The sequence below is a fragment of the Lissotriton helveticus genome, chromosome 6 (genome assembly GCF_964261635.1).
Source record: "Lissotriton helveticus chromosome 6, aLisHel1.1, whole genome shotgun sequence".
NCBI classification, from domain to species: domain Eukaryota; kingdom Metazoa; phylum Chordata; class Amphibia; order Caudata; family Salamandridae; genus Lissotriton; species Lissotriton helveticus.
In genome coordinates, this window is record NC_136067.1 from 1034750745 (window position 1) to 1034778269 (window position 27525).

A 27525-nucleotide genomic window follows, 5' to 3' on the forward strand; every position below is an offset into this window, starting at 1 on the left:
AGCGTCTGATGTGTGATATATTCCCAACATAATCAGTGATGTCTGTGTTTATTTTGCATGTTCGCTTACAATTCATGCTGAACATTAATTAAGGTGTCACTTCCTTCTGAATTTGCTGAATCGAGGACCATGTCTTCTGCCATTCAATCAAGGAGCCAGGATCAGCAGCTGACATCATGGGGGAACTCAGTACTACACAGACTTCTAGCTGGAGCTGGAGAATTTGATTTGGAATTGCAAAGCTATACTGAACACTTCAATGCTACAGTATAGGCTGTCAAATGTAGCTTTTCACAATCTAGATCACATGTGGAACTTCAGATAGAGGCAAAGAAAAATGGTTAGAACCCTTGAGTTGTAGCACAATATACTATGGCAAATACTTTTCATGTTGCAACCTCCGTCTTTCAGGTCCTGAGGACAATGAGTCGCTTGATGAGGATGAAACTACCACCAGTCTAGGGCAGCAGACAGTCTGAGGAGAGAACCCAATCCTCCTCCAAGCAGAAATGTCAGCCGTCAGCACTGCTCAAGAAGAAGATGATGATGAGGAAGAAGATGAGCAGATGCTGGCTGCGGGGGAGAACCTGGATTATGAGGAATGCATTGTTTGGTAAAATGCCAAAACCCTAAAGCCTACATCAGGACTGGCCAACATTGTATCTCCCACTTCACCTCTGAGAATTGCCCATTCCCAGTAGTCACCCAACCAGCCACAGCATTCACATACCCCAACACAACCATCACCTCCATGCAGCCTTAACGTCCAAGACAGACGTGTCGCTTTTCCTTCACACTCCTCCCAAGCATCTGAAGGATCTACCACCCCTGATGAGGAGTAGGCATTCCCTAGGCGTGAATCTCCTCCCCACAGATGCATACATGCAACCTTTCTCCATGCTGCTTGACCCAACGGTCGTATCAGAAGTCATCCCTTGTGAAGGAGGCTGGCAGATGGTCATGGTAATGAATGGAAAAATGAATTTTTCCAACAACAGGCTGATGTAAGGCAGATCATTCGTGCCATAGGGGCTACCCTGGTCAAGATTTCAGTCTCACTACAGGAAGTCCCTCAGATGATTGACAGGCAGACCCATCTTTTTGACAGGATTGAGACATCTCACGAAGACATGGGTAGAAAATGATGTCATATGACAGGGAAGAGAGTGCAAAGTGCCATGCTTTGGCCATTAAGTTGAACGAGGGTATGTTGAATCTGTTTAAATGTCTTCCTGCATGTTCAAATCATAGAGGGGACCCAACAACCTACCTGCACCCACCCTACCCAGCCACCTGTACACACAACATGCACTGGTACCCCTCCTATGTACACTTGCACCCCCATGCACATGCCCCCCTGCACAGTCACATCCTCCCCCTGTTCAGCCATGTCCCCCACCGGTACAGTCACATCCCCCCTACACAGGCATGTCCCCCACCTGTACAGGCACATCACCCACCTGCAGAGTTAGCCCCTGCTCCTGTACAGGCACAAGCAAAAACTGTACAGGCTCCCTCTGCCCCTGTATAGGCACAAGCAACAACTGTGCCAGCACCCTCTGCACCTGTACAGCAGGCAAAAGCAAAAACTGTGCCAGCATCTACACCTCCTGTACAGGCACACCCACCAACTGTACCGGAAGCTGCACCATACCCACTCACACATCAGCACCAACACAGTAAATGCACTTACTCACAGAGATGCTCACCACCACAATTGCAAAATCTCAAGAGAGAGTCCCCATGATCCATGTAAAATGTAAATGCTCACAATATTTGCAGATGAAAATGTATTTTTCACAATTCAATACTAACTTGAGTAATAGTTGATGATGGTCAATTGGTTACTCTGGTTGTATGCCATATATGTGATGATAAATGTGTGTTAGTAAGACGTAGATTTGTAGGACCATCTGTGTAACAAGGTATCATGTTATAAGCATAGCTAAACACCTATCGATGTAGACATCATTACTTTGAATGTAGCATATATATTCAAAAACACAAGACAGAGATGGTTTTGAAGAAAAATATATACATATTGTAGGAAATATAAGGAAATAATTGAAAATAAAATACTGTCCATTGGAAAGGGAAAAAGGAAATTAAATAAAATCTTCTGGTAGAATGGGCAATGGAACTTGGAGAGAGGTGAGCAAAACAAATAAAACACGCCAGGAAGCATCAGGGGAGCCAGGCTATTTCCAAAACATTGTTCAGTCACTGGCAGTCCTCAATGGCATCCTTGAACTACAGTGTCCAAATTAGCTATTCCTGTGGTCTATTCCTAACTGGCTGATGCAGGACCAGACACCCCACGGGAGGGGAAAACATGAGGTGCATGAGGTGGAGCAGGGGAAATAGAGAGGGAAGATATACTTTGGGACACAACAACAGATGACTGGGCGGGTCGTTGGGCCAATACAGACAATATGGCTGCACCCAAGGAAGTGATGGAGGAAGGGAGGCTGTCAAAATGTCTGAACTGTGACTCTCAGAACATTCTGATTTCATCCTTCAGTTCCTGGAAGCCCTGAGAGGCCACAGTCCTGCATTTGGCTCCATCAATCCCTGGGATGCAGACACTGGAGATACAGCACACAGAGGGGTTTGGGTTGAACATGAAGGATGTGGGGTGTCGGGGCAGATGTCTCCCTCAGCTCTACTGGGGAGGCACGTAGAGGAGGAGTAGTGGTAGGGGGTGTAGCTGGAGGCCCTGATATGTGGGCCTCAAGAGTTAGGGAGGGGTCGGTGACAGGCCAAAATGGTATTATGGCCTGCTCCAGGAACACGATTCCAATGCCAAGTGCTTGTGGGCCAGGGGGAGACCCAAATTCATCTTCGCCCTGGCTGGTGGTATCTCTCTCAATGTCCCCCCCTTTAGTTTCCTCAGCCCCCACTTGGCTGGTGATGTTGCTTGTGTTGGCTCGGTCCAGGTGGGTGTACTACCCCTGACTGCTGCTTGGTCTCCCTCCTCCTCCCCCTCGCTAGTGGTTTCTAGAGGACATGCCCTCTGACAAGACGAAGATCCATTAGTCTACCCCAAGTCCTGTCCAGATGTACCGTGGCCAGTCTGGTTCACTGAAAATGAAGACAAAGAATTGTATATTTGGAGTACAATTTATGATAATGGTTGACACAACAAAGCAAGTTTTGACTTTGTACTTCCTCGATCTCACTAACCAGTAATATGTTGGTTGAACCCAAACATAGGTGTACTGTCACTGTAATGTCCAGAAATGAATTACAAATTGACATCTTTCTCAATTTAGGTCAGTATACTCTTCAATGTTTACTAACTCTCACCTTCAGCATTAGTGCAATATGAGGTCCCTACTGTTTACACATGGTTACCTTCCCATAATTTTACATGTTGTTATAGTACACAGTCTGGATTGATATCTCCATGCCTGAAAAGTGGATCCCGTTTTATTGTGTAAAGGGCAGGTACAACAGTCATACACTTACTGAAAATTGTCATCTGTTGTGTAGCATAATGAAACACAACATACCTAATAGATTTGTTGCACATTTGCAAACAATGCCTTGGATATGACCTTTGTGGTTCCAATGTTTGGCATATTCCTTGCCAACATCAACATCAAACACTCTATCCGGCAAGGGCCACATTTTGCATGGCAAGACTGCTTTGTCTGTACACTGGCAAATATATGTGCGTCCTAGTACCGCTACCGATATTTCTGGAATGACATATGTGCAGCTGTTAAGATTATGTCTGTATTTTGGACACCTTGGATATGTTTGTATAATTTTGAATGAGACAAGTCACACAATGTCAGCCTTTACTTCATTGCACATAAATATAATAGTCATCATGCATAAAAACACTCATAAACCATGTATGTTACAGCATACAACACCCAAACCCCTCACATGCCAACAATAAGCATTGGCCAAGCCATTCATTTCCCATAGCATACAACAGTAATAAGGTCCTTAGTTCACTAGTCATGATTATGTAAGTGCTTCCTTTCACAGAAATGCAAATGTAAGCGTAATTAACCAGTTGTGTTTAGAACGCTACAAGTCCCAGAATGCCCTCAGAAAACAGCATTCCTTTTGCTCCAATGATGCATATACTTTATAAGTATTGCATCCATTACTCTGATAAGGTGATTGAAGTTAGGCTTTTGGTCCAACTTTACCTTTGTGAATCAGGCCAGAGTGAGATTATTTTTAAATGAGAAACCAATTATTTCATGCTTTTTTATTTCACATACTCTTGGGTAAAGCAAGGCCTATGACACAATTCCCTTTCTAAAAAAGAAAAAAAATACATGGGGGGGGTGTGGCCGAGCTGGCGACCTAAATAGCCTCCTGACTCAGGAGCTACGGAGCACTCGGACGGCAAATCTCACCACACATCACGTAGCCGCGATGTTATCCGCCTGAATGCGGCAACGCTGATGCAGCATGCAGCGGAGAGCAGTCTGAGCCACTGATCCACCCCAGAGTCTGCACCAATGTCGAGATCTGTGCAGCGACGTCCTTGGCCCTGACGCGTCCCTCTGAGGCCCTGAGTTGACAGGGGACTCAGGTGAGCCTGAGGGCGGGGCCGGGACGCGCGCTCCACGGCCGACAGCGACTACCAGCACCATCAGGAGGTAAACCGGAGCTGCATTCTCCACATGTGGATAGGACACACTCCCCGCCGCTGCCTATCGCGGCATGACATGGGAGGTGGGGAAGCCTCGCTTCAAACTGCCTTGCTCTACCCGCTCGACTAGCGCTAGGCACATTTCTGAACGGGAGCCTTGCTGCCTGAGACCCCGCACAAACCGAGCTCTCATGTATTGCTGCCACGCAGGATTCTGGTGAATGCCGTGCAAATTGTTGGGGGAGCACTTCTCATATCAGCCCCCAGTCCTTTGCCTGCAGACCCCTTGACCCAACAGCCCAGGTTGGGTGTGGCACAATGGACGGACTGGATGGCTGCCATATCACTGCAAAGCCCCCCTTCCCTATCTGGAGCCGTGGGGCTGGGGCCTCCTCCACACTTCCAGGCATCACTGGGGTTCATCATCACTCTATCGCGCAGGAGGCGCCCCCCCACCTGCCCCCTTTCTTTACAATGTGCCGTAGCGACCCTAAGCATCGCCAGCTGAATTTTGATGCAGGGAAGACCCCTGGGAGGGAGGATGCCAAAAATGCCACTGTGGAGAAGCAGGGCCAGCTGGACAACGCTGCTGCCATAATGGCGGAACTTCTGGCGGGCTTCTAGTCCATCGATAGCCTCTTGGATGCTTTGAATAACCAATTGGATGACATGAATGGCCACCTAGAGTCCCATGTTGCACAGATAGGCGGGGCGGAGCAGCGTATCGCCGTTCTGGAGGATGCACAGCCCCCTCTTCAGAAGTGCCTCGACCGTGACGACTCCCTCCTTAAACAACAAGGCTGAGGATTTAGAGGCACGCTCCCGCAGAAATTATATCCATGTCGTGGGAACTGTGGAGTAGACCAACACGTACCCAATGGCCACATTTATAGAATCCGTCCTGGTGGACCTCTTTGGAAGGGAGGCCTTCTCTGCAACATTTGCGATGGAACGTACCCACAGGACTTTGGGTCCTCCCCCAGCACCCAGGACTCCCCCGGGAATTATAGTTGCCAAGATCCTTAATTACAGCAACCGGGGCGAAGCTCTCCGGCTGGCGAGAGAGCATGGCGTCTAAACTACCAGTGTTCTACTATATCCTTCTTTGAAGACTTTACGCTCCTTGTGCAGGAGGCGTGGCAAATATATATCGATCTGAAGCATGCCCTCCAGAAGGCAAACATAAAATATGCCATGCTATACCCAGCCCGGATCCGCGTCCAACTGGGTGGCAAGACACACATTTTTGACTCCCCTGCAGAAGCCGAGCGTTTTTGGAAACAGCAAAAACCATCTCTAGCAAAGCAGCGAAAGGAGGATGGCACCAGTTCTGGCTCTTGACTTTTTGATGATCTATCACCGTCAGTCCCCTGACTGTAACAAACGTGCCCTCCCTCCAACTGGCTTTTGATTGAATTGGCAGCTATCTGTGACATTCCATTGGTGTACTGTATAAGTATTTCACCATTTGTGGCTATTTTTGAAACTTTCATCTGAGCGGAACTGCCTTAAGACTGTATGGTAATCGTTGGTGAGGGAAACATTCCAGATATAAACACTATTTCATTCCGAGGCTCCAATGGAGTGTTGCCACCCACTACAGGATAATTCCCTACTTTTTCCCCTTCCCTATTTTTCTTTGTTCATCTGTTGTAATAAGTGATCTTTTGTTTGCTGGCATATACTGGTTGCCTAATTTGTGTGTATCCAATGTGGGTGGGGCGAGGTGGGGGGAAAGGGGTTTCCTTGTTTGTAATAGTTTTAGATGTTTTTTAATAATAGTTGGAGCATCATTGATATTCGCAGTACTTGGTGTGTGCATTGCTGACCTCAGCTTGCCAATATTCTTGCCTCGTGACTGCTAATAGGGCCCATAGCTCCGGGTTGCATCTTAGTTGTCTCTTGTGGAATGTAAGAGGCCTGGGTAATCCGGAAAAAAGTAGGCAGGTGTTAGCATACCTGTGCAGGCACAATATATAAATTGCTTTTCTGCAGTAAATGCATTACTCGCCCCACCCTGTCCATAAGTTTGCGTCCAATTGGGGAGTGAACTCGTTTTTCTCCTGCTACAGCTCATATTCACGGGGGTCTGTATTTTGGTATATCACTATATCCCCTTCACAGCATTAGTTATAGAAGACCCAGACGGACGGTATGTCTTAGCTCAGGACTACTAAGGGGAGACAGCATATTTCTTGTGAACGTATATGCCACAAACATTGACTCCGAGTTTTTTTCCCCCAGGTGACACTCTGTGATTGACAAAATGAACGCGGACAGTATAGTTATGGGGGAGTGACATCACCCTCACACTTGACCCCGCCACGGACACTACCGGCCCAGGGCATGTAATGAAACCCTAATCCAAACAAAGCCTTTCAAATCTTTTACAACACTTGCTACTAACTGATCCCTGGCAGATACACCACCCAGGAGTCTGTAGTTATTCCTTTTACTCCGCTTTGCATAATTCATGGTCCCGTATAGATCATTGGTATCTCACCCCACAACTCCTGCTAGACGTAAGTAATATCAAGCATCTACCCCGCACACTGTCGTACCATTCCCCGGTCTTGCTTGAATTGGAATATTCTTTGCTTCCTAAACAGCGCCCCTTATGGAGGTTTCCTGCCTCTGCCCTTCTAGATTCCGTGTTCTGATGTGAGGTGGTGGATGCTACACAGGATTATTTTGATTTCAATGATGGCACAGTTGAGTCGCAATTGATGTTATGGATGCATTCAAGGTGGTTATAAACGGAGTGTGCATCTCCAAACATGCGGATGTGCTTCGATCTATTCGTACTGAACTCAGTAACCTTCAACAGTAACTTCGGGCGCGATCACGGACCCCACGTCGACGACCTTCCATGCACGAGCCGCTTTAATGGTTGAATTCAATGATGCGGCAGCCAGAGAGACCAAATACCTGGGTAAATATGCCAGAGCCTGGTTGTATGGTGGGTGGGAGCCACCCGGGAGGACGCTTGCCAGGCTCCTTCGTCCACAATACCAGGCAACATATATTACTCAATTAGATACTGACACGGGAGAGATATTGACTTCCAACGTAAATATAACTGCTACTCTACTAACCTACTATACACGTTCATATGAAACTCGAGAACCTCTGGGATGGCAGGCTCCAGGGGATTATTTACAAGAAATAGCCATGCTGTGGCTGGAAGATGGGCAGCGTGAATTTCTAGCATCGCCAATAGACGCTGAGTAGGTCAAGCAGGCAATATAGGCGCTGTCGGGTGCGCCCCTGGTTCCAATGGCCTTACCGGGGATTTCTATGAAGCATACCAAGGTATACTAGCCCCACGCCTCCTCGAGGTGTATCCTGAGGCTCTGGAGAGCGGCTTCCTATCTCCGACCATGCAGGAAGCAATAATACCATTATTACTTAAACCAGGTAAGCCCACAATCAGTGCCAGTCCTATCAACCGTTATCACTCCTTAACCATGACAATAACATCTTGGCTAAAATACTGGCCACCCATTTGGCGCTGCTCGTAGACACCACGTTATGTCCCTATAAGGGGGGGTTCGTGCCTGGCTGGTCAACTCCACTAGATTTATGTACGGTATTCTCAGTGCTGAATCAGATGGAACCGTCACTCTCAGCAATAGTTGTTCTGCTAGATGCCGAGAAGGCGTTTGATTAGTTGGAGTGGTCTTTTCTGTATGCAGTGATGTAAAAACTGGGACTACCCATTGAATATTTAACTTGGATCCGCCTTCTCTATTCTCAACCAATTGCTCAACTCCGCATAAACAGGACAGTTACAAAACTATTTCCACTTACCCGAGCTTCTCAACAAGGATGTCCACTGTCCCCTCTATTGTCTATTGTTTATTTCTGCAATGGATCCCCTTGCCAGCCATATTCAGGAGCTGCATCTCCATAGGGGTTTGCAACTCCACACTGGACCACTAGCTACCTCCTTCTATTATGCTGTTCCTTTGTCATCCGGCTGAAAACTTACTCCGCTTCTGAGGGAGGTGGTCCGCTTTGGGGTGCACTCAGGATTAGTCATTATTTGGACCAAGTTGGAAATATTTCCACTTACCTCTGCTACTACCCCAGTGGACATTGAATTTCCACTGAAATGGTGTGCCAATCCTCCAACATATTTGGGCATCTATTTGCATTGCAGCGTTGCAGAGGTCATTTGCCTTAAGTACGGACCTGTGATCGCCCGGTTGACAGAACAGATTGATAGATGGATTCAACTCCCTCTCTCTATAGCTGGGAGGATCGCTATCATTAAAATGGTAGTCTTACCGTGGTACTATATTTATTTTTAAACATTCCAATTGCTTTGACCACATCATTTTTTCACACCCTACGATCAATAATGATCAGGCTGATTAGGGTGGGTAAACAACCACGTATAACCCTTGACACTCTAACATTACCATTTGAACAGGGAGGGTTTGACGTCCCAGACTTTTATATATACTATCTAGTTGCGCACACACATTTCACATACTTTTGGTACCACCCAGGCCCTCGTATAAAAATCCTTCGACCCGAGCACTCCCAGATATATCCATGCCCACTCCTAACAGTTCTGCCACTGGGCCTTCTTCGTCAACCCAGGGAGATAGAAACTATGGCAATGACATGCTGGGCATGGGCTACACTGCGACGATACATCTTATATTCTCCCCACATACCCTTAGTTGACAACCTATTGCTCCCTCCTACCACTGAAACACTAAGCATACAAACGCTGGACAAACATAGATTACGCACTGCTGGGGATCTGCTTCACAACTCCTGCCTGCACGCGATTGCTGAACTGACATTGAGTGTGGGCGCGACAGATATGGACAGTTTTCTCCTCCTACAGAGTGCGGGGTGCTCTGTTGAGCGTTTTGCCAGAAACCGCTACTGAACCGGAGGACTTTCCTCCTCTCACCTTAGTCATTAACTCCCCGGACTGCACTCACCTGTGAGGGGCCTTAAGGCAGGAGTTGCCTGGGAGCAGGACATGGGGGTTCCACTGACAGATGCATTCTGGACATACTGCTGCTCACAGACGTGATGTGTCTCGTCCAATTATAGACATTAACTTCTACATTACAAATACCTCCATAGAATATATATCACTTCAAAATTAATTTCCGGATACATCCCGATAGCTCTAGTGCATATGCAAAATGCGCGATGATGGATGCTGATTTTGGGCATCTAGCATGGAATTGTATACCCATTCAGTCATATTGGGAAGAAGTCTTCCACCACCTATCACTCATGCTCAAGCAAATTACTATTCCCACTCGAGAGAGTGCAACAGTAGGAAAAGCGTTGGATAGCGGGAGGGTATAAATTACTATTCCCACTCCAGAGAGTGCAACAGTAGGGAAAGTAAGGATTTAATATATTAATAAAAATAAATTAAATATCAATACCAATAAAACATTAATTAAAATCAATTCCCAATTCAATATTATATATTAATTAATTAATTAGAAATACAAATACATATTAGTTATTAAAAATGTATTACATATGCATAATTAATTAACAACTAATACAATTTTAATTACAAAATTAATACCAATGAATAATTAACAGTAAATGAATTATCAATACAAAAAATTATTTTTAATCTGTAATTAATTACAATTACATTACTTCCCACCCTATTCCCCTATAAACCCACAACCCACTACAGAAAATAAATTAATAAAATAATCATAATTATTAAATAATTAATTAATAAAAATTAATTACCAATTAATAAAAAGTAATTACCAATTAAAAAATAATTAACAATACATTCCAAAATGAATACCAATAAATAAATACAAACATTTAATTAAATACAATTAAATTACTTCCCACCCTATTCCCCTAAAAACCCACAACCCGCTACAGAACTAAAAAGCAAAATTAAATTAAAAATAATTAATAATTGCTAAAAAATAATATTTAATTTAATATAATTAAATTACTTCCCACCCTATTCCCCTATAAACCCACAACCCCCTACAGAATTAAATTACACAAAAATTAAATAACATAAAATTAATTACTTAAAATAAATTAAACACATATTACAAAAATAATATACACTTTTCACACATATACTAACATACAAAACACTTTAAAAAAATCGCTATTATTAAAACTTCGATATATTTTAATGGCTGTATTATATACTTCGATATTTTAAACTTCTATATTTTGACAATCGATATTATATTACTTACCTTCAATTCGATATTTTTAACCACTATATTGTGTCCATTCAATATTTTGTCCATTCTATATTTTTACTTCGAAATTATGTCCATTCTATATTATGTATCTGATATTATGTCTAGTTACCTATTGGGATATGTCAAGCCTATTAAAAGATGCATTAGACGGTTCACGGCAATAGCCCTGCTCTTAGTTAAAACGACAGGTTTCCTTGCACTGGGGTAGAACACTCTCCAACGATAAAGAAATGGCTTCAAGATCGTATCTATTGTAACACTATGAGCAAAGATTATGCTACACTGCTGCATTTGACCTCTGGACTTTGGGGCATATGGCAGCCAGATTACCTGCAGCTTCATCCATTTGCTGAGATGCCTTAGTGAACTACAGGTGGACTAGTGGAGGTATCATGCCCACTTTGTTTATTTCATTTTATTTCCTTCATGGACAAACGCTCCTACTAGGTGGTGCCCGGATGATGTACACAACATGATGAACACATACTGCCTTATTGCTGCCACTCCGCAGGCTACATGATCACTCATGTACTGTGATTTTTACCGAATGTTCAATCTGTTATGCTCTTATGTTGTTGATGTTTTATTTAACGCAACTCTTGCATACTCCACAAATTAAATCATTATGGTACAGGACAATTGCTGATTACTGTATTGTATGCATGACTGGCAGTTGGCTATATACATTAAAAATAAATTAAAAGAAAAAATACATGAACGATTGAGCTAAAATCTTCAAGAATGTAACCTTATTCCCACCAGGTTATATGCAGCAGTATTCAGTCAGTGCTTTACTCAGTGAAGTGTTTGTCAGGAAAATGGTAACTTGTGATCTTCAAGATACACAAGAATCTTTACACCAAATGCATTAACCCACTAAATTATCTTAAAGAAAATTCAAATCTGACGCATACACATTATACATAAAGCACAGCAGTAGGCCTGAATCTTCATCACTATTTTATGATGATTCAGATCTGTGACCAAAGACAATAGAGCAGTGATCCCTAATCGTTTGACTGCTGTGGACCCCCCACTGAATCATTACTGGAATCCTGGTACCATCACTTAGTCTTTAATGGAAGCTGGCGACCCCTAACCTGAACAATTTTAGAAATTTTAACCTCAAAACAATTCACAAAATCATGAATGCACCACACAAATGCCAAAATATTGGAATATTTAGTTTAATTCACAATCAAACTGCAAAGGTTTTCAAATTTTCACTTTTGAATCATTATTTGTTTCTACTTTATTTATTTAAATGTAGTAATTTTAATATAACTTAATTTTGTAAAACATCCAAAAACCACCTGAAGACTCCTTTTAGACACCAAGTGGTCTCCGGACCACAAGATAAGAAAATGCAATAGAGAGATCTCTCTAAAATTAGATGAGCTACTTTACCAGTATTAAACCCCAAAACATGCTGCAGCAGGTTCCAAAAGCCAGTAAACGTTCATAAAATACAATCTCTTAGAAACCAATTATGTCAATATAAAAGCTTTATTATCAAATTTTTTGGTAAATTGTCAAATTATTGTCAATATCTTTAGAGGAAATGTTTGTAAAAATAATGGCTATGTGCCGGTGTACTATTGAGCTCTGTACCCTATCGAGCGCTGTACCCCCCCTCGTTTTGCGCATGCCCAACATTCCTGCGCATGCGCATATTATGCCCCTGTGACGTTTTATGACGTTTCGTGACGTGCATCATTATTTGCTGTACCCCCTTTTGTTTTTCGTCTCTGACCAATCAGAAGTCTCACTCTTTTTTTCATCCAATCACAAGTCAGACTCTTTTTCTCATCCAATAGATCGCTTCCAAACTGTTAGCTTCAACCAATCATCGCATTTCTATGTATTTATTATTCGGCAACTTTCTGGAACTTTTCCCACAGCCCTGCTGAACTTTTACCACCCCCTGGCTACCGCTCGAGTTTAGTAGTGCAATGTAAATGTAAAATGTAATGTAAAAATTATTTGTAGAGCGCTCGGACACCACTGGTTTCATGGCGCTATAGAACAAATGAGCATGGGTGGAGACAAGGAGCAGGTGTTAGGCATTGTATGCTTGTCGAAACAGGTGGGTGTTTAGTAGTTTCCGGAAGGATAAGTAGCAGGAGGTTAACCGGAGTTCATAGGGGAGAGAGTTCCAGGTCTTGGGTGCAAGAAAGGAAAACCCAAGGCCGCTGTGTTTCTTCCGCTTAAAGGGAGGGACAGAAAGAAAATTGTGATGCAAGGAGCGCAGGTTGCGGGAGGGGACATAGCGATGGATCCTAGATGTTACAAAGGCGGGACCATTGCCAGTCAGTGATTTGAAAACAGTGCAACCAAGTTTTAAAATGCCACGTTTCGACACTGGCAGCCAGTGGAGCTTTTTCAGTAGGGGGGAGACATGTTAATAACAAGGTTGGTGAAAGACAAGTCTCGCCGCTTGATTCTGCACCAGTTGTAATTGGCGAAGTTGATAGGCTGGAAGGCCAACGTAGAGGACGTTGGCATGGTCAAGGCGGGAGATGACCAATGCCATAATGACTAGTACAATGGCCTCAGCAGTCAGAAACCTGGACATTTTTCGAATTCGCCGTAGGTGGAAGAAACATGACGAAGTAACTGCCTTGATCTGGAATGTGAGGGAAAGATCTTTGCTAATAATGACCCCTAAACTCTTTACAGAATCAGTGGGGGAGGGAGCAGAGCCCCAGGACGATGGCCAAAAGTTGGAATTCCAGGGTTTAAGAGGACCTCCTGTTAAGACCAACTCCGTTTTATTGGGATTCAACTTCAGTTGGCTTTGACACATCCATTCGCCAATAAAGGTCATAGTAGACTGAAAATCGGCGATGGATGTGGGTGTGGAGTTAAGGTTGAAGACCATTTGGATGTCGTCAGCATAATTAAAGATAGTAACAGGGTAATTGTGTAAAGATTGAATCAGCGGTTGCATATATAGATTGAATAGTAGTGGTGATAAGGCCGACCCTTGTGGAACCCCGCAGGTTAGTTTCTCAGGGGTGGCTGAGAAGGATGATAGGTGGACAGCCTGGGAGCGATGGAGTAAGAAGGATCTGATCCCCTCTAACGCTGTGCCCCGAATGCCGGCGCTGCCGACACGGTCGACCAATAGAGAATGGTCGACCATGTTGAAAGCAGCCGACAAATCCAGGAGCACCAGAGCCTGATGGATGTTGTTATCAGCCCCCTTCCTAAGCTCATGCATCACAGCCACAATGACGGCCTCGGTGGAGTGTCCCGGCCGAAAACCCTCCTGCTGGGGATCCAGGAATCGGGAAGACTCAATAAAAGAGCTGAGACAGTTGGTCACATGGGCCTCTAGGATTTTACTAAGAAAAGGGAGCGGGAAATAGGGCGGAAGTTACTCAATACTAAGGGATTAGCATTGGGCTTTTTAAGAATAGGCACCACAGCGGCACATTTAAAACAAATCAGGAACAATACCCGTAGTCAGAGAGCTGTTGAGCAGTGAAAGGGGGGTGGGGCAGGCTCGAAAGGCTTCTTTTAGGACCTCAGGGGGGCAGCAGTCATTTGGGGAGCCAGAGTTTACTCTACTTAAGAGGGCTAAAAATTCTGGCATGGAGATTGGGGGGATATGGTTTAGCACCAGTGGATTCCCACAGGTGCTAGCGGAGACCAAAGAAGGGATAGAGGGCTGAATATTGTTTTTAATAAGGGCAATTTTTTCAATGAAAAAAACGTTTAGTGAGTCACACAATACCTGAGAGGGGACTGGCTTAGTTAGTACCCGGTCCGGTAGAGTGAGCTCATTAACAATGGAGAAAATATCTTTGGCTTTGGACGAGGAATGAATGATTTTTTGAGAGAAATATGTGCATTTAGATTGTAAGATAGAATTTTTATATTGTTTTAATAGGGTGCAATCCCTACATCGCTTGCAGTTGCGTGTGTTGCGGTGTGTACTACATCCTTTGCATCGTCTACTTGCAACCCTTGCATCGTTTGGGCTTGACTCTGTTGCTTTGAGTCAGTGAGTAGTGTAGCTATTTGCTTTTTTTTATTTCAAACCCGCTTTGTGCGTTTTTTATATATTTTTTGCAATGTTATGTCGTATGCAAATTAATATTTCTGATAGCCAACAATGTGCCTTTTTTTTGGTAATGGCTTTGTTCGACGTTGAAAGCCACACATGTGCGTTAGCAAATTGCCTCTACGTTTAAAGGCAGACGGCTACACCCATGAGCTACGCCCTCAGGCCTGCCGTGTGCTACGAACTCGGGCCTTCTTCCAAATGCGTTGCTCCATTGTGCTTTCTAAGGCTTGGCAAATGGTATGCTGAATGATTTCCTTTTGGTTTATATGCTGTACATTATTTTCCCTTATGCTTACGCTGTGTGCCAAGTTCCAATGTAATGTCTTAGAAAACCAGCCATGTGCGTAAGCAAACACGTGCGCCTACGCCCGTGATGGACGCCCTCAGGCCTGACATGTGCTACGAACTCGGGCCTACTTCTAAATGCGTTGCTCCATTGTGCTTTCTAAGGCTTGGCCAATGGTATGCTGAATGATATCCTTTTGGTTTATATGCTGTAAATTATTTTCCCTTATGCTTACGCTGTGTGCCAAGTTCCAATGTAATGTCTTAGAAAACCAGCCATGTGCGTTAGCAAACACGTGCGCCTACGCCCATGACCGACCCCCTCAGGCCTGCCATGTGCTACGAACTCGGGCCTTATTCCAAATGCGTTGCTCCATTGGGCTTTCTAAGGCTTGGCCAATGGTATGCTGAATGATATCCTTTTGGTTTTAATGCTGTACATTATTTTCCCTTATGCCTACGCTGTGCGCCAAGTTCCAATGTAATGTCTTAAAAAACCAGCAATGTGCGTTAGCAAACACGTGCGCCTACGCCCATGACCGACGCCCTCAGGCCTGCCATGTGCTACGAACTCGGGCCTTCTTCCAAATGCGTTGCTCCATTGTTCTTTCTAAGGCTTGGCCAATGGTATGCTGACTGATATCCTTTTGGTTTATATGCTGTACATTATTTTCCCTTATGCCTACGCTGTGTGCCAAGTTCCAATGTAATGTCTTTGAAAACCAGCCATGTGCGTTAGCAAACACGTGCGCCTACGCCCATGACCGGCGCCCTCAGGCCTGCCATGTGCTACGGACTCGGGCCTTCTTCCAAATGCGTTGCTCCATTGTGCTTTCTAAGGCTTGGCCAATGGTATGCTGACTGATATCCTTTTGGTTTATATGCTGTACATTATTTTCCCTTATGCCCACGCTGTGTGCCAAGTTCCAATGTAATGTCTTTGAAAACCAGCCATGTGCGTAAGCAAACACGTGCGCCTACGCCCGTGATGGACGCCCTCAGGCCTGACATGTGCTACGAACTCGGGCCTACTTCTAAATGCGTTGCTCCATTGTGCTTTCTAAGGCTTGGCCAATGGTATGCTGAATGATATCCTTTTGGTTTATATGCTGTACATTATTTTCCCTTATGCTTACGCTGTGTGCCAAGTTCCAATGTAATGTCTTAGAAAACCAGCCATGTGCGTTAGCAAACACGTGCGCCTACGCCCATGACCGACCCCCTCAGGCCTGCCATGTGCTACGAACTCGGGCCTTATTCCAAATGCGTTGCTCCATTGGGCTTTCTAAGGCTTGGCCAATGGTATGCTGAATGATATCCTTTTGGTTTTAATGCTGTACATTATTTTCCCTTATGCCTACGCTGTGCGCCAAGTTCCAATGTAATGTCTTTGAAAACCAGCCATGTGCGTTAGCAAACACGTGCGCCTACGCCCATGACCGACGCCCTCAGGCCTGCCATGTGCTACGAACTCGGGCCTTATTCCAAATGCGTGACTCCATTGGGCTTTCTAAGGCTTGGCCAATGGTATGCTGAAGGATATCCTTTTGGTTTATATGCTGTACATTATTTTCCCTTATGCCTACGCTGTGCGCCAAGTTCCAATGTAATGTCTTAAAAAACCAGCCATGTGCGTTAGCAAACACGTGCGCCTACGCCCATGACCGACGCCCTCAGGCCTGCCATGTGCTACGAACTCGGGCCTTCTTCCAAATGCGTTGCTCCATTGTTCTTTCTAAGGCTTGGCCAATGGTATGCTGACTGATATCCTTTTGGTTTATATGCTGTACATTATTTTCCCTTATGCCTACGCTGTGTGCCAAGTTCCAATGTAATGTCTTTGAAAACCAGCCATGTGCGTTAGCAAACACGTGCGCCTACGCCCATGACCGACGCCCTCAGGCCTGCCATGTGCTACGGACTCGGGCCTTCTTCCAAATGCGTTGCTCCATTGTGCTTTCTAAGGCTTGGCCAATGGTATGCTGACTGATATCCTTTTGGTTTATATGCTGTACATTATTTTCCCTTATGCCCACGCTGTGTGCCAAGTTCCAATGTAATGTCTTTGAAAACCAGCCATGTGCGTTAGCAAACACGTGCGCCTACGCCCATGACCGATGCCCCCAAGCTTGCCATGTGCTACGAACTCGGGCCTTCTTCCAAATGCGTAGTGTTCTTGACAAGGGTGATATGTATAGTAATGGTGTATATTTACACCTTCGTTAACTATTGGCCTTTGTAATTATTTGAATGACACCATGTAAAATGTCTTAATGGTATATATGACTGTATATTTTTCTTTAAACTTTCTCTTTTTATAGTAATGGATGCCATAAAGTACAATGAGCTTGTGGATTATGTGAGCCGTAATGTTTATCCAGATGGTTTTACAAAAGTTCAGAAGCATGGATTACGCCGAATGTCGAAAAGTTACACCGTTGATGGTAGTATATCTCCTTATTTATTTGTAAGTGGCATGTGTTAACGGTTTATGTCTTATTGCATGTTTTTTGTTAATGTTTTCACTTTTGCCTTTCATAGTTTGCGTAACTGTTAATTTTTTTTCTCTTTTTGATAATAGGTGGGTGTTTGTTCTATACTGCTAAAGCTAAGAAGACTAAAGTGGTCATTGGTGCTGAATCTGCTTATAAAATTTTTCAAGAATTTCATTCCTCTACTCTTGGTGGCCATTCCGGTATCAATAAAACTCTGAAATGCATTTCCTCCCGTTATTTTTGGCCAAATATGTCAGTTCAAATTGATGAATGGGTGAGTTTCCATTTGCCCTGTTTTTATAAAAACTTAATATATATGTTTTTTCCTTAGCAACTGTTTTTTTAATACAAAAACAGAACCCGTATATTTATGTTTTATTTCACTCTCTCTCCACTATACTTTACTTTACTTGTGGACTTATATAGCGCAGCGAATCATCCCCAGAGGGATCTCTCGGCACTATGGTATGTACAGTTTTTCAATGAAGTACTCTATAGGGTATGTTTTGTTCTTGTTCTGCCTTAGCACTGTGGATGTTAGTCATCAAGTTTTTTCGATTGTGCACTCTGTGACTTGGTTATTTTTTGTACTTGTCAGATTTGTATTTTTTTGACTTGCAGATCAAACACTGTGACGTTTGTCAAAAGGAACAACCAGCCCTCAAGGTTTGCCCAGAATTAAAACCAATCAAAGTATGTTTTTAATTTGTTGACTCTACTGTTACAAACTTTCTGTCCATTACCTGATTTTGTTCTTAGTATTGCGTTTTTTCTGCCTTCAACTTTTGTACCTATGATTGTGTTTATTAACAGGTGGAAGAAGTTTGGGAACTTATTGGATTGGATTTGATTGGACCTTTGCCTACCACTCCTATAGGATACAGATATGTTCTGACAGCCACAGATTATTTTTCGAAATGGGTTGAGGCATTCCCTTTACAATCAAAGACTGGAGTTGAGGTTGCTTCAAGATTGGTGCAAATGTACCTCCGCCATGGCACTCCAAAAAGGATCCTAACCGATCAAGGTCGTGAGTTTGTGAATGAAGTGAGTGATCCATTTTGCCGTAACTTATAATGCTCTGATGTCTATTGTGATCTTTGTGTACTGTTTTTTTTTATTGATTAACAGTTCTAAAGTTTATTTCACCCACATGTCCCAATATATTGATGTTTGTTTTCAGATTAATATGGAGTTATGTAGGCTCTTACAAATCGAACGTTCTGTAAATGCAGCCTATCATCCACAGACAAATGGGTTAGATGAGCGTACAAATGCTAACATTAAAAGGTAATGCAAGTTTGTCATTGACTTTGTTAGTTACTTGAGAGTTACCTGTCATGGTGATGTTTTTGCACTTTACTATTTTACTACTTTCTCTAATGTGTTCTGACATGTTTGTTTTGCTGCAGTGCAATCGTAACTGGAAAGTAATGTGTCTATTGATCTGACAGTATTATTTATGCTTCCGGTTAATTGTTTTTATTATTACAGCACATTGTCCAAGTACGTCAATGAGCATCAGACTGATTGGGATGTTTATGTGGACCAATCATTGTTTGCTTTACAATCGAAGCCGCATACCACCACAAAAGTTTCCTCTTTTCTACTTATGTATGGCCGAGAAGCAAGATTTCCTAGTGAGGTCATGGATTGACCGGTATGATCTTTAGAGTATTCCAATGTATATTTTAAACTGGCAGTTGATGTACTTTGACATACATGTTTGCCGTGTTTTTTTGGGATTTGAAACAAAGTTTGTTTATCATATTTTTGCAAAATAGCTGTATATTAAATCGCTCCATTTAAAATCGGTAAACAGCATTTTTTTATTTTTGTTTCCTTCATTAGCTTCTGTTTAAACTACCAACAGAAAGCGAGTATGCACCACTTGTTGCAGAGAAGAAAATTAGAGCAGCAGAGTTGCAGAAGCAGACAAAGCAGAATATAGAGGTTGCTCAGGAAAAGCAAAAAGAAAAGTTTAAAAAAAGAGTTTGTAAGAAATATAAGCCGTACTTGCTCAGCGAAGGAGCGTTAGTCCTTGCTAAAAATTGTAGGCAATCGGCAAGGAAAGGCGGCATTTTGGAGCATAATTTTGCAGGACCCTACCATATACATGAGATTAAAGGGAAGCGTGTAAAGTTACTCAATGGTAGCAACTTGGTCTTACGTAGAACTTATAATCTGGACATGTTGAGGCCTTATCAGTTGAGTGTGACAGGTAATTTTGTTAGGGCTAACTTTTTTAAAGTAATGGCCTAATTTTATGTTTTTTATTATGGTGATCACTGTGCCTGTGTAAATGTCTCTTTAATATGCGCAAAGTTATTTGTTATGAACATTTTGTTGTGTAAAGAACACTACTTTACATTTGGGATTTATGAATATGTACTCTTGTTTCAGTATTGTTTGCGGTTGCATGTTTGAGTAGTCTGTTTAAATTATTAACAACCACTTCAAAAAATCTTTTTCAGGAAGCATGACCAGTGACCGATGGCCATCCGTGCTCCCATCATCTGCCGCACCGCCTGCATCATCTCCCGCCACGCCTGCATCATCTCCCGCCACGCCTGCATCTTCCTCAACGCCCGCTTCATCTCCCACAAAGCCTGTATCCCCCTTAGGTCCTACGACCAAATTGTTTAAAAAAGTTCTTGATGTATGGCGGAAACCGGCGATTGGACGGTTAGAAGCAGTAGTGACGGGTTTCAAACTATATGATGATTCTTTTTGTTCTTTAAAAGAGGGCCAATGGATAGTTGATGAGGTTGGTTTACATAAAATGTATTCTTACTATAGTATCTAATTATGTAGGATGTACATGGTGAGTCCCGTGGTAGAGTTCATGTGTTTTCTTCATTTTTTCAAAGGTCATTGATGCGTATCTCAGCAGATTATGCCTGTTAACCACTAATGTACGTATATTGTCATTAATTATTAATGCACCAACCAAAAATAGTAAATTTGTATGAAATGTTTCTAAGCTACTTTATTTTATCTTGACTTCAGTGCCTATTGATTTCTGCAACAGTCTCTTCATCCATTTTCCTTGGATCATATCGCTCCTCTCATTGCCGGGTAAATATTGAAATCTGTATCATGATTACAATATTGTTTTGGGTTGTTAATGATTATTCGACTGTTCCAAATAATTTTCATGCCATTTATTAATATTGGAACATGGAAAGGTGTATGCTGTATGTCATTTATTTTTGTCATTGTCTTGGAAGTGATTATTGTTCCCTTCCAGTTTTCTTTTAATACTTAATTACTTGTTATCATTTTTCTGCAGACATTGAGTATGGATGTTGTAATTGACTTGCATTTTTTCATAAGTTTATTTTGTACTGTATAGATACCTTTTGAGATGAAGGATACAGTCCTGTGTCCGACCAATACTGGCGTTCATTGGCTACTTTTGGTAATTTTTATCTTTTTTCACCTTTGTCACTTTTGCCATATTCTTCTTCCTAAGTTTGACTTAGTATTACTAGTAACTGTTGAACACTATATTAATTTCCATTTCTTGATTTACTAATCACATTTGTAGCATACAAATGCATTTAAAAATGTCCATATTTTAATATTTCATTTCCTATTGTGCTTACCGTTTCAGATTTTGAAACCTTTTGCCAGAAAAATAATAGTGTATGATTCGCTGGATGGCAATCTTGGGACCTACCATAATTTTTTACAGAATTGGAGGTAGCACTTACTTTTACTTTCTATTGCATATGTTATGTCAAAAGTGCGCAGATACTTTTTGGCTAACATTTTTTTTTCTTCTAAGTTGATATAGGTATTATATTGTAATTGTACTTGTGTTTCATTTTTCTAACTAATATTTAACCGGACCGTTCGTATGTTTCTAAAGGGCTTTCCTACAGGCAATCGACTGTCCACACAGTGAGCTCTGGCAGTTAGTGGTAGAATGTAACGCCTAGCAACAGGATAGCTACAATTGTGGTGTTTTTTGCATGCTGGTAATTTTTCCATACTTTAATTACAAGTTTGAATTTGTCGTAGATAGGTTTATGTTAAATGTTGCTGACGCCTTTGTAGTAGTTGCACACATTAAAGACTGCTTTATATTTTAATTACTGTCTTGAACGCCAAGTGATCCTGATGGTACTGCTTGTCGGTAGTGATTTTCATTTGCCTGTGATTTTGTCTGGCAAAGAAGATGTTACTGATGTGGTAGGTGTGAGACGTTGGACAAAAGAATTTAAAAGTAAAAAGCGCTTAAATGTATCAGTTCATTTTTATTTCCATTATGTTATTAGTGTAACATGTACGTTTTTAAACTCTGTCCAGTTTGCAGAATCGTACATAACTAGAAGACCAGTTCCGGCAAATGAAATCAATACCACGTTTCTGAGTGATTATAGAATGTTTATTGCAATAAAGCTACTGGAGTATTCAGGTTAGAATTTTAGATTGTACGAAACATGTTTCTACATTTGTAATGCCCTAGGTTACTTTCAAAGTTTATGTGTGTGGTAGCAATTTTTATTTTCTTCAATGATCAAACGAGCACTGCCAAGTATTTCATTTTATCCAAGATAGTAATTGATGGAAATTAACTTGTAGTTTTTTAAATGCTTGTTTTTGTATTGGTTTTTTGAAAGACTTTCGAACAGCAGTGACTGGCCTATGTACTTCGTTTCATTACTGTTTTAAACCTGTCCATAATCTCCTTTACTGATGCGCTACTCTTGTCCTCTGTCATATTTAGAACCAGTTCAACACTTCTGCGGGGTCTGCACCCAAGAAAATTTACAGCTTGTTCTGAATTCCTCTAAGGCACAATGCCAAGTATGCTGTAGATGGATCCACATGGAGTGCATTCCAAGTGACCCCTCGTCTTGGTTACCTTCTCAAGGTTTTACTTGTCAGAAATGTATTTAAAAATGCAATGTATTTTGCTTGACCTTTTTCCGCATTTTGGCTGTAGATTTACATGGTGTCTAGTTTCCTGCCTTCTACAAATGTGTCTGGATTATCATCTAATAATAATATTGGTTTGTCCAGTGCAAACCAACCATCATCCGTTACGGTCGCTAGGTGACCAATGGTATGTGCGAATCTAATGTAATATCAGTGAAAGCCAGCCATGTTTTATTTTTCATTTGCTACGCACTTTGATATAACACCTGTCTGGCAAATGGCATCCACGTAAAGAAGCCAGCCATGTGCGTTTAGAAAAGTGGTATGCTCTCAGGCCCTCTGCCAAAAAGCGTCCAATTCACTTCTGACAATGGTCTCTAGGTGCAGGGGGCTGTCGGGGACATTAAACAAGGCATTAATCAAGGCACCTTTGTTTCATTTTTTGACGCGATGCCACACCTTTCCACAACTACTAATAACATCAAACAACTGTAGGTTTTGGTTTGGTAGGCAGGAGGGTCCATGTGAATCACCTTAACCTTATTCAGCATCCACAGAATGCAACACATCAATTTCAAAGTACAGTGACAATAATTCTTTACATTTAAAGTACAGGCCGTTTCTGAGCTGTGTTTGTCTATTCTTTTAATTCAAAGTACAGGCCCTTTATGGGCTGTGTTTGTGTATTATTTCTGTAAGTTAAAGTACTGGCCATTTATTAAGCATGTTTTCAAATTACAAAGTCCAGGCCCCTTCTGGGTCTTGTACTTTTATTGTTGAAATTACAAAATACATGCCCCTTCTGTGCCTGTATTTTCATTGTCCAAATTCCAAAGTACACTTTTATGGTCGAAATTCCAAAGTTAAGGCTCCTCCTTCGCAATCTGTGGCTTGTTCTTGAGCCCTGTAGCCGTTCATTGGGATGTGTAGGTAGGCATCTATTAGGCCCCCTCTCCTGTTCTGTCCACGTCGATTTCCACTCACAAGACCGGACTGGCCTCTTTGTTGCTACTGCCAGGGCTGTTTTTGCAGCTCTTGCTGCGTTTGCGACTCTGCTAAGTGGGATTGTTGTGCACTTGCCTCCCTCTTCTTTTTTACATGTGTAAGCCATTTCTCTGGCTCCCACTGTGGAATCCAAACCCCCATTCTGTGTACTGCTCAGGGCAGCCAAAGTAACTACTCCCCTGACACTGCAGTGGTTAGATTAGGTGTTTGCTGCCTTGCTTGCTTTAAACTTTATTGAAATTCAGAAATATTCTTCCTATCGTGTTTCTCTATTCTTTTAATTCAAACTACAGGTCCTTACTGGGCTGTGTTTGTTTGTTATTGTTGAACTTCAAAGTACAGGCCCTTTCTGGGCTGTGTTTGCCAATTATTAGTCAAATTCAAAGTACATGTCAGTAATTGTTCATTTGTGGTAATTTGCACACCTGCTGCCTTTTGGTGTGTGTTTGCCAAATATAAGATACGATTTTGTAGTCAGTAAATGTGCACCACACATTGTTTTTCAACTTCTTCTTCTGCCTTCGAGGGCATCAAGCGTTACTGTACTTTGCCATGTAGTCAAAGTCAATAACACGGATCTACATCTACGTCTACATGTGTGTCCAGTTCCCCTGCCCGTGACCCTTTATGGGCTTCTGGGTGGGGGGCAGCTGATTCCTCAAATATCCAACTTGTCTGCCTTCTTTAGTCTCTGGTGATCCTTTTTATTTTTTGGTTGACTGAATTGCCATGTCCCGGGTTCACCGTCTAATGCATCATTCTAAATTAGCCTTCCTAACAGTAATTTTATTGACGAATTTCCAAAGTAAAGGACCTTTCCCGGCCTCTACTTTTATTGTCGAAATTAAAAAATACAGGCCCCTTCTGGGCCTGTTTTTTTATTGTTGATATTCCCAAGTACAGCTGAAGCGATCACCATCGTCAAGATCGGTTTGGATCAAACTACAGGCCCATTCTGGGCTCTGTTTGTCTATTAATTCTGTCACTTAAAGTACTGGCCACTTATTGAGCCTGTGTTGAAATTACTTTTATTCTTGATGTTCTTCTGTTGTTCCATTGTCTTTAAATCAGGCAATGTGTCACCTTGCTCTTCTTTGTGGAGTCGGATAATGTCATCCAGCTTGTTAATGCCTGGTACTTTAACTTTATCTGGAAGTGAGATTTGAAACCTCTTTTCAGACGGCCAACTCCTTGCAAACTTGGTTGAATTTCCAAAGTACAGGCCCCTTCTGGGCCTGTACTTTTATTGTCGAATTTCCAAAGTACAGGCCCCTCTTGGGCCTGTACTTTTATTGTCGAATGTCTAAAGTACAGGCCCCTTCTGGGCCTGTACTTTTATTGTCGAATGTCTAAAGTACAGGCCCCTCCTGGGCCTGTACTTTTATTGTCGAATTTCCAAAGTACAGGCCCCTTCTGGGCCTGTACTTTTATTCTTGATGTTCTTCTGTTGTTCCATTGTCTTTAAATCAGGCATTGTGTCACTTTGCTCTTCTTTGTGGAGTTGGATAATGTCATCCAGCTTGTTAATGCCTGGTACTTTAACTTTATCTGTAAGTGAGATTTGAAACCTCTTTTCAGACGGCCAACTCCTTGCAAACTTGGTTGAATTTCCAAAGTACAGGCCCCTTCTGGGCCTGTACTTTTATTGTCGAATTTCCAAAGTACAGGCCCCTCTTGGGCCTGTTCTTTTGTTGTCGAATTTCCAAAGTACAGGCCCCTTCTGGGCCTGTACTTTTATTGTCGAATGTCTAAAGTACAGGCCCCTTCTGGGCCTGTACTTTTATTGTCGAATGTCTAAAGTACAGGCCCCTCCTGGGCCTGTACTTTTATTGTCGAATTTCCAAAGTACAGGCCCCTTCTGGGCCTGTACTTTTATTCTTGATGTTCTTCTGTTGTTCCATTGTCTTTAAATCAGGCATTGTGTCACTTTGCTCTTCTTTGTGGAGTTGGATAATGTCATCCAGCTTGTTAATGCCTGGTACTTTAACTTTATCTGTAAGTGAGATTTGAAACCTCTTTTCAGACGGCCAACTCCTTGCAAACTTGGTTGAATTTCCAAAGTACAGGCCCCTTCTGGGCCTGTACTTTTATTGTCGAATTTCCAAAGTACAGACCCCTCTTGGGCCTGTTCTTTTGTTGTCGAATTTCCAAAGTACAGGCCCCTTCTGGGCCTGTACTTTTATTGTCGAATTTTTCAAGTACAGGCCCCTCCTGGGCCTGTACTTTTATTGTCGAATTTCCAAAGTACAGGCCCCTCCTGGGCCTTTACTTTTATTGTCGAATGTCTAAAGTACAGGCCCCTCCTGGGCCTGTACTTTTATTGTCGAATTTCCAAAGTACAGGCCCCTTCTGGGCCTGTACTTTTATAGTCGAATTTCCAAAGTCCAGGCCCCTTCTGGGCCTGTACTTTTATTCTTGATGTTCTTCTGTTGTTCCATTGTCTTTAAATCAGGCAATGTGTCACTTTGCTCTTCTTTGTGGAGTTGGATAATCTCATCCAGCTTGTTAATGCCTGGTACTTTAACTTTATCTGGAAGTGAGATTTGAAACCTCTTTTCAGACGGCCAACTCCTTGCAAACTTGGTTGAATTTCCAAAGTACAGGCCCCTCCTGGGCCTGTACTTTTATTGTCGAATTTCTAAAGTACAGGCCCTTTTATTCTTGATGTTCTTCTGCTGTTCCATTGATCTTTTTTTGGGGCGTCAATTTCTTTGACTGCAGGAAGGGGTGGTTATAATTGGTCATTCGCTAGTTCTAGTAGTCCATTTTTTGGAGAAATGGATCAAACACCACAGACTCAAGTAATGCAGTGCAGATTGTAGTTGCACATGTTCTTCCACATGCAATTGTGTTGATGTTACCAGATATTATCCTCTTCTGCTTCAATGTATTCACACTGGACACAATAACACCAATTGGGGGTCTCTTCTTGATCCGAGCGCGAGTCTTTGCGTTCATTGGACTCTCCTTGTTGACCCCAGTCTGAGTCTGACCAGTCTCCCATCGCAGCACCTCGGTTGCATCTGTCTGGTCTCTGCTCTTCCGTTTGCAATATCTTCACTGTGCTTCATAAAGGTCTGTCTGTCCCCCGGGAAAATAATTGTCACTTGCACTCCCATGATGCTATCTGAACAAACCGGGCCATGTGTATGAAATGTTTGTTTTTTAGTTTCATTCATTTTCACCTTAGTCTTTATTGTTTTCTGCAACGGTAATTTCCTCTATAGTCTTGGACACTAGGACGCCTTTCCTAACCAGGCTCTTGGCCGCATCTAAGCCTCGTTTTCAAGGCAGATCGCAGTATTTTGTGACAGTGGTTTGACTGTGACTTCTTCGCGGCCGCCAGGGAAACTGCATTCATGTCGGCCGAGGAGGTTATGACTTTCAAGATCAGATCTGACAGGCCGCCCTTAGCCTGCCTTATAAGTTGTGTGTGAAAGGTTATTCACCGAGCTGTGCTCATCATTCCCCTTTGTTCAGAGATTGTTGTGGTGTTGTTAAATGCTGCACGCTTGAACTCCAGTCAGTCGCACCTGGCTATCTGGTTCCGTTCGATGTGGCTCGTGTGTTCACTTATTTTCAAAACTGCATAAAATTTTTGACTTTTGACAATAACCTTATTCAGCATCCACAGAATGCAACACATCAATTTGTACGCCATTGAACGGCAGAGTTGACGGGTCCATTAATGACTGAATGAGGCAACTCCATGGCAGATCGTGTGCATTCAAACGATCCCCTGACTGGGAACCAACACTCCTATCAGTTTTGCGCAAGTAATTATTCTTAGTTGGAGTTTGCTGTACTGCTCAAAGCCACATATCTGTTTATGGAGGTTAAAAACCAAACAGGACACATTATGTCTTCATTTTTTTTGACAGGTGTCAGTACTCAATGAGCTGATACTCAGTTGGTCGCCGGCTTGTA

At 42.6% G+C, this 27525-nt stretch overlaps 1 pseudogene; it reads left to right on the forward strand.

The window, feature by feature from the left end:
- The first annotated feature begins 509 nt into the window (after positions 1 to 509).
- Positions 510 to 27525, forward strand: part of LOC144762600 (uncharacterized) — a 79311-nt pseudogene continuing 52295 nt past the window's right edge.